The 8,074-nt window shown below is 44.8% G+C and overlaps 2 non-coding genes across 2 annotated transcripts; both read right to left on the reverse strand.

The window, feature by feature from the left end:
* Window positions 1–6,612: 6,612 nt before the first annotated feature.
* TRNAP-UGG (transfer RNA proline (anticodon UGG)) lies at window positions 6,613–6,687 on the reverse strand. Its single transcript has one exon. It is a non-coding gene; the product is annotated as a tRNA-Pro (tRNA).
* A 224-nt stretch (window positions 6,688–6,911) lies between these two features.
* Window positions 6,912–6,985, reverse strand: TRNAF-GAA (transfer RNA phenylalanine (anticodon GAA)). The gene has a single exon. It is a non-coding gene; the product is annotated as a tRNA-Phe (tRNA).
* Between the last annotated feature and the right edge of the window lie 1,089 nt (window positions 6,986–8,074).

An 8,074-nucleotide genomic window follows, 5' to 3' on the forward strand; every position in this document is an offset into this window, starting at 1 on the left:
TCTTCCTGCCCCCAGGACAAGCAACTACATACAGTTCATTCCCAAGGAAAAGGGCTAACTTAACTCCCGGATAGAAGTACGAAAATCTCTTTATTTTATCCCTCCTCTGCTCTCCTCCCCAAAAAGTGGATCCCTTTTGATGAATTGCAGTCGGTAGTCATTCTAATCAGTGGTTGTTTTTTGTGTACCAGGTAAGGTGGTGTGATAGTGACCAGTTCGTCTCCTCTTGCAAAAGGTGCACGTATATTTTTATTGAAAACCGAAAAAAGATGTTTGTTTTCTTCCGATCCCAAGAATCACAGGTGCCTAGCTCGATTATGCTGACTCATTGGATTGTTTGTTTCGACCTAAGGGAGCCTCCGGGTTGTTAGCTAAGCAACCTATGGCATTGATCGTTCCTTCCTCTGGTTGACCTCCTGTTTCTATAGTTATGCTAACTGCTTAGGAATGACAAATCGGAGTTGCAGGGTCCCCGTCGATGCGATTGATTAGAATCATTTTACGTAATCAGTAGATCGAATTTCAGAGATATTTTTAGAGATGAGATAAATAAGAGGAGAAATTGACGGAAAGATCTGAGAGGACCGACCACCGCTAACGAACTCTTGTCGTGTCGGATTGTTTGGAGCACGTTTCTAGTGGGTACGGTGAACCGGGAGCTCCACTCTTGGAAGAACCGACAATCACTTTATGCAAAGGTAAAAAAAGAACTCACACCCTAGCATCCTATCTTTTTCTGTCACCTGCGCTTGAGGGATTCAAAAAGGTATTGTTCTCCGATCGTTGATTGCATCCTTTTTCGATTTCCTGAAATGGCTGATTCGGCTCAAGTGATATCCGTCAAGCTCAATGAAAAAATGATTCTATTTGGACTTTCCATAAGGAATCATTTTTTCCTGGTCCTTTCAGATATTGAAAAACCTGGGAAAAGCTCTTTTGAAATACAATGATTAGCTACAAAAGGACTTTTGTTTAGTGAACGTGTCACAGCCAATTACTCCTTTTTTTAGAATATAATAACTAATTTGATTGTTTTTTTCTTTCAATTTTCAGTCCTTTGCTCTCTTCAATCCAGCCGCAGGTTTCCCTACGGCTGAACCCATTCCAAGGCAGGATACCAGACACAGTTCGAATCCGGGTTAGAAGCAAATGCGACCTCCTCCGCCCCCTATGTGCTGAGAATAAGAGGAGCTAGAAAGTGAAAGTCATTTCAGCTTCTCAACACATTGCTTGTGTGAAGACTGGTGAAGATGGAATGTGAGGAGAACTGAAGGAAGCCTTGAAAGAGCCTATTATTCCCTCAGCATCTCAAGGGCTCTCCAGGTAGAGGCATCCTGTTTGCCTCACATAGACACCTTCATATATCGGCCTACTCCGATGCGGATTGGGCTGGATCTCCATCGGAGGTCTACTACTGGTCTTCAAGCCTGCTTCCCTTCCCCATGTGGAAGAAGTTCCCGCGCATTCCATGTCCGATTCTTTACTAGTGATTCAATTGGGGCCAATCCTGCCGCATCCACTTCCTTCCATCAATTAGTGGAATCCCCAAAAGCGGAAGAAGTTCTTTGCGCTAAATACCTTATTTGCATGAAATTGCTCCTAACCCTAGTCCCTGCCCTTTCTTTTGCTTAGATTGTGGGCATATTCCTTATCCAAGAGCCTTTATTCCATTTCTTGCAGCAACAGGGCATTCGAGAACAAGCCCATCTCAGGCGGATAAGGGGCAATCGGATTATGAGGGGAGGGGATTTCCCTGGCTAGTCTTGCCATTCTTTTCATAGTTGTTAGCAGTCTTATCCGTAGCTCTTGCTCTTGAAGGCAGAATTGATTCAATTGGGCATTACCTTTCAGAACCTATTTATTCGTCGATTCCTAACCTTAATAGCTTATTCAAAAGGGGAACTTCTAGAGTCAGATCGGAGAATTCCGTTACGTTGAAGGAAAGTAAGTCAAAAGTCCCCCATCTCGTTCGACAACAAGCCCAAGCCCTTCTCCTCAAAGAGCACTAGTTGACTTTCAAAGCCCTTATTCTGTGCATCTTTCGCTGAGAAGGAATTGGAATTGGAAGAGACAACAACGGATATTCCCCTAACTGCGCATTCTTCTTTGCAGCTTGCCCTAGTGGAAATGGAAATGGGAAATCAGTCCCTTGCTTCAGGAAAGCCTATAATGCCAATTGAAATGGTGATACTTTCAGGAAAGGTCGTCTTTTTAGCATCAATCATCAAAAGGGATTCTGTAACAGCTGCTTCTGATTCTATTCCTGAAAAGAGCGCTAATGCCCCTCTTCTGCATATTGGCTAAGCGCAAAATTCCCTGCTTACATGCTTGAAAAATGTCTCTCTTAACTGGCCTAAGGTGCCTAGCGTTCATAGGAAAGGTTGTCAAGACAGTCAGAACTGCAGGTGTCAAGGCAGGCTACTATAGAGGAGCTTTAGCCATTTCCCTATTTGAGATAGAAGAATAGGCATGAATATACAAAGTAAGCAATAAAGACGCTAGCCCCTTCCGCCTTTCTTGCTTGCCTTTGTTAATGCCTTGCGACTTGCCTTCCTTCCCTAGTTAAGATAGACCCACGCACATGAGGCTAGCTTCCTTGCTAGCACATTCATCTCTATAAGGGCTTAGTGCTCCTCCAATAAATTACCTTGCCTTCTCTGCATGCCTGCCAAAAATTACCTTGCTTTATGGCGCGGCATCCCCCCTGTGTTATTGTTGGAGAATCTGTTGCGCATTCATAGGTTGTTCTCAGATGTGGCACATTCGGACTAGAAGAGGCTGCAGATGGACCATCATCCGATGTGGGACTTATGACTTTTCGATTGGATCAATGAGACTCGGATGCTATTGAAAATGAGGATGGCATCGAAACTCTTCCTTTTCCTTTTATATACATATACAGAATTCTCATTGTACAGCTTTCAAAGGCTATAAGGGAAAAATGGTTTTCAATGGCCAGAGACCCCTGAAACTCGTCCTTTTAATGCCCACAGATGTGCCTTCTCGAGCCATTTTTGGGATCAGATTCAATGTCAAAGAAATGGATGCTTTCCGCTTGAAGGCAAGTGAAGATGTGGCATCAAAGTCCTCCTTCCTATTAAAAATAGCAGGAGATTCGTTCACAAGAGAAATAGGGCATTGGGACTGCTCCTAATTCCAATTGAAAGCGTGACATTTTACTTCCTTTGTCCATTTGCTTCTTGAAAAGAGCGGATATGCCGCTAATCCAAGTCCCACAAAGAAATCGCTTTCACAGTAAAAAGGCTGCCCTCCTTCCCTTAGCCCGAAAAGAATATTGCTTATTCTTCTTATCCCATTGGCTTGGCCTGCATTCAATAGCAGCTGATTCATGCCATCAATCCCCCTTTGCTTTTGCTACTGATGGCATTTTCTTAGAAATGGAATATTGATCTTGCCCATATGTACTTGATTTTTTCTTCTTTCTTGTCGGATTCTCTAGGGGATAAAGAAATAGTATATGCCCCCAGACTCGCGATTCGGGGATTTACGCCAAAAAGATCGGATGGTTCCTGCTTGTTGGATAAGGCTCGAGAGACCTTGCTAAAGGACATGCTACCACCCGCCAACAAAGTCAAGCAGGAAGGTCATCAGGTGACGAAGGTATTTGGCTGGCAGGTCAATAACAGCTTCTTATGTGGCATTTGGCATTTGTCTATCAATCCCATTCTATGTCTATGCCATCTTATTTACTATGGATTCAACCTCTCGGTCCTCTCCTTGTCCCTCCGGGATTAGCCAAACGAGGTCCAGCTTAGTAGCTGCTGCTCTCATTTCTGCTTTAGACTAAGGCATTCCTGCGTTCATTCGCCAGGCCAATCAATCTTATGAAAGAGCCCTGCCTCTGGTTTGCCCACTGCATATATTCATTCTTGCACATTGTCTTCTCTCGGCGGACAAGGGGCATCTATAGAGGTCAGAGTCCCCACAGCGGCTTACCAAAATCTTAATAAGCAAATCAGCTCTTCATGTTCACAAATGGAGGAATCTAAACCTTTCCTTTTCTATTTCTAATGTCAAACCTGAAAGCTGCAGGGGCAAGCCTAAACCTTCTAATAGGGAAAGTGCTAAGGTTAATGCCCCATGACGCGAGATAAAAGGACTAAGAGCCTTTATCCCATGGTCAACAATCGGCTTCACTCGCTCCAGTTTTTCATATTCATAAATGGAGCGCATCAGTTCTATTGAGCACCAATTCCTCGAGTAAAGGCTTCTATAGCTGGTTGACCAAAATGAGAATCCCAAATTGCATTAGCAATAAGTTTGATTATAGAAAAACTATAAGGCACAGCGGACCCAGGTTTGGAACCCAAGTAAGAGATAGAATCTTACTAGAGGGGAAGCTCCCCATTGCATGTAAGCGGAGGAGCCCCCTTTAGGGCTTTCCCTTTTATTGCTCGTTAGCGCTTTACTAATAAAATGGTTAGGGCTTTTCCCTATCTTACTAATAATAATAAAGAAAGGGGCTTCTTTTTTTTTTTTACATAAGGTGAAACGAAACCGGTTGTTCATGCTTGTAGCTTGCGTGTCTGAGATCCGTCTTCTGTTTGCGATTGAAACCCTCGCTTACTTTATTACATTACTTCTTTTTTTATCTAGGTAGAATTCTCTGAGAAAAAAGAAGGCAGCTTTGGAGATAGAGTCTTTACGGTTACAGTGGCAAGTGGAGAACAGATCAATCAGCTTTTAGCGGCTAAGAAAAAAAAAGATCTTCTTGTGCTTGTGCTGGCACCTTGGATGAAATCCTTGTTCTTTCTTTGTTCCAGTTTCTTAGCGGCTTAGCTTAGAGAAAGGGTGACTTCTAGTTCCTTTCGGGTAGCGCGAGTGTAAAGCCCTACAAACCCTCAAAGTCTTTAAGTTAAGGAAGCTGAGTTGAACAGAAAATAGAGTTTCAGTTCCAGTGAAAGCCCCTACTCCCAACAAGTTGGAAAGTGAAGTTCAAGTGCTTCAGTCAAAGAGAAGTTTCTTATTTCTGTAACCGCGGTTGCAATAAGTACTTTAAAGCTCAACAAGGCTTTAAACAACGGCAAAAGCAGATCAAGAAAAAAAACCTTATTCCGGGTGTGAGCCATGGCACAGGGACTCTTGGTTGGTCGTAGAAATGAAAGAGTTAACAGTTTTCGCTAGTGAAGCTTTAAGAGATAGGGCAAGTAGTCTACGACTATCCTTGCTTCATTCTTTTTTGTATAAGTTGGCTTAGGGAAATATAGAGACACAAGGTAGGTCGGCTAGTCTGGTATGACTTGAAACAAAAGATGTATCTACCGGGATTGAATCAGGAGGGTTTTTCCACCCACAGGCATAGTGACAAAATAGACCCTCTCTTGTAGCTCGCTGAAAGAACGGGCTTAGAATCAGGAACGGGCATAGAACGGAAAATGAGCCTGTTAACTACTTGCCAGGTTCTCCTACCTTATTAGATTCGGCCTACAGAACTGGACTTATTGGATTTACATGCCTGTTTTAGATAACTTCTTCACTAACAACTTCTTTGATTCATCGCTAACTCCCATCGATGAAAAGAAAGATTAACGGCCTAACAGCTTCCTTCGCCTGAGACTGAGCTTACCTTGCCCACTTGAATGTACTATCTATTTGAGTTCTATTTTTTTCAGTTTCGTGGCTGGATTAGAAGTTCGACTTAGCTATAGTCTCCGGACTAGTTGAGCACTGACTCCTATTTCACTACTAGAAGTCCTTCTTCTTATCGAGAAGACACCTATCTAATACCATTCTTATCTGTCCTATCTTGATCTAACCGCCTGGAAAGACCCATAAAGAAAGAGAGAACTCAAAGAGCAACAACCTAAGAGCGGATAATAGCAGCGGATATATCGGTTGAGGTTAATCAAAGTAAAGATTTGCGCCTCGGATGGAAAGTAAAGTACATTCCCTCGGTTTTTTTTTTAACAAGCGTGAATATATGCGGGAAAAAAGGGTTAAGAACCCCTCCATTCCCTCTTCTTGATTTGGTTGACAGGGATAGGGGTCGGAGGGCCCGGCGCCCGGGGAACCCGCTGGATTCGCTGGCGGCACAGCTCCTCATGAACCGGCAGGATTATTTGAGGGAAGAGGATTTGTCTGGGCTGGAGCGGCACCCATCCTGGGCTGCTCACCCAGGGAGCGCGTCTTGGCCTTCTTTTTCCTCAGGGATCACAATTAGATCCTGTGGGGCAGGAAAAGAAGCTTGGTTCACCTTCGGGCCAGAAGCTCTTGCCGGCAACATCATACTCCCGGTTGGGAGTGTGTCTTGGGTATTGAAGAATGCTCCAAGGACCAAACCCACCGCGATGACCACCAGCCCCCTCAAAAACGAAGCCACTCTCGTTGCCAAATGACCTCCTACTTTCCCAAGTATGAATTGAAAATAGAGAATCCCAATTGTTGACAAAGAAGATACAGAAACAAAAGCATAGTCCCAAGTAATATGGAACTAAAGCAGATGTGTTTCATAGCTCTTTTCAACTGAGGGTCAGACCCGATGCGACTGACAGATAATAAAAAATTTTGTTTAAGAAGAGAGAATCGTTGGTTCCTTAGAGTCATTTCTCTTTCCTATTTCTCCGACATTCCTTTTTTTTTGTATTCGCCACATCAAGGTGACAGGATTCGAACCTATGGCCCTCTGTACCCAAAACAGATGCGCTGACCAGACTGCGCTACACCTCGTCTCACCCCCCCCCCCCCCGGAGCATATAGATCCACCCGATCGATGAACACTTGAACCAAACTTTCCCATCCTTTTGGGCACAGGGACGCGAGAACCAATCCGAGGTTTCAACCGCTTTTTTTAGAAAATGTGCCTCCTGCACTAGTTGGCTTTTTGGCTTCCTCTTTTACTTGAATTTTGAAATCCGGCTCGCTCCCGGTTACATGTCTAAAGACCCTTCGCCCGTTTAGAAGTGGATTCGAACCACTGACACAAGGATTTTCAGTCCTTTGCTCTAACCAGCTGAGCTACCTGAACCACTTTCCTAAAGTCTGTTTTCTTCATCGAATAGCGCCCTACCTTACCACTTGACTAGTAAGGGAAAAGCCCTTTACTAAGAAAAGAGTTAGGGCTTTTTCGCTTGTTCGTCAAGCTTTCGAGCAGCTCTTTCGCCGCCTAATCTCCCAACATGCTCAAGAACCGACCCCAGGGACTGGACGGCCGGAGGGAGCTTGCTTATAGAAAGAAGATAGGTCGGTCAAACAAAAACAACGCGCAACGGGCTCTCCGCTCCTAGTAACTAAGTAGTGCTATTCTGTCCTCCGGGGGACTCCACCAAGAGGTTCTTTCTCTCATGTAATTTTGCCCGCCTGTTCCACTTCCGTGCCGGAGGAAATGGGATTCGAACCCATGATGCAATCTTTCTTGTATGTCGATTTAGCAAACCAATGCCTTAAGCCACTCAGCCATACCTCCAAGTTGTTGATCGGAATTTGATGTGCCGGGTTTGGTTGGTTGCCCGAAGGGCTATCTGATCCGATCACCTGCGTAAGCCGTAGCGCGCTAGCGCGCGTACTCTTCCTCTATCTATGAGCGAGACTCTATCCAGATCTATGGATCTCCCCAGCATCAAAGCGAGACTCCATCAAAATCTGCCACTCGTTGGGCGACGCCTTCTTTTCTGTGAGCACCCCACCACTGAATGATGAACTTTGCTAGTCTTCACCTCCGACCCGACCAGGAGAGAACACTGGGTCAAGCCAAGCCCTTACCCGCCTGAATGGAATTCATATCTCCTTCGTCTGGTCGAGAAGGGAGAAAGCCCGGGGAACTGGACTGTGACTCTTCTATTACATTACGGAGAAGTCCATTCTCGTCATGATCGATCCACGTCCTACCATAGTGCCCGGAGAACCAGGCTTACTTAGCTTACTAAGGCGAAGGGTTTTTTCGTTGATTGCATGAGCTAGCCCGCCGTTTTCTTGCTTGGTGCGCTAGTGCGCCTGACTTAGTTGTAGGCGTTTTCTTCGCTGGGTTAGATTCCCGATCCACTCATCTTCAAACGCGGCTTCCAGTATCGGGACAAAATGGGGTTGGAGATCAGAGAGAGGAAGTAGGCTTTAGAGA

Source organism: Humulus lupulus, chromosome 2, assembly GCF_963169125.1.
Source record: "Humulus lupulus chromosome 2, drHumLupu1.1, whole genome shotgun sequence".
Taxonomy (NCBI): Eukaryota; Viridiplantae; Streptophyta; class Magnoliopsida; order Rosales; family Cannabaceae; genus Humulus; species Humulus lupulus.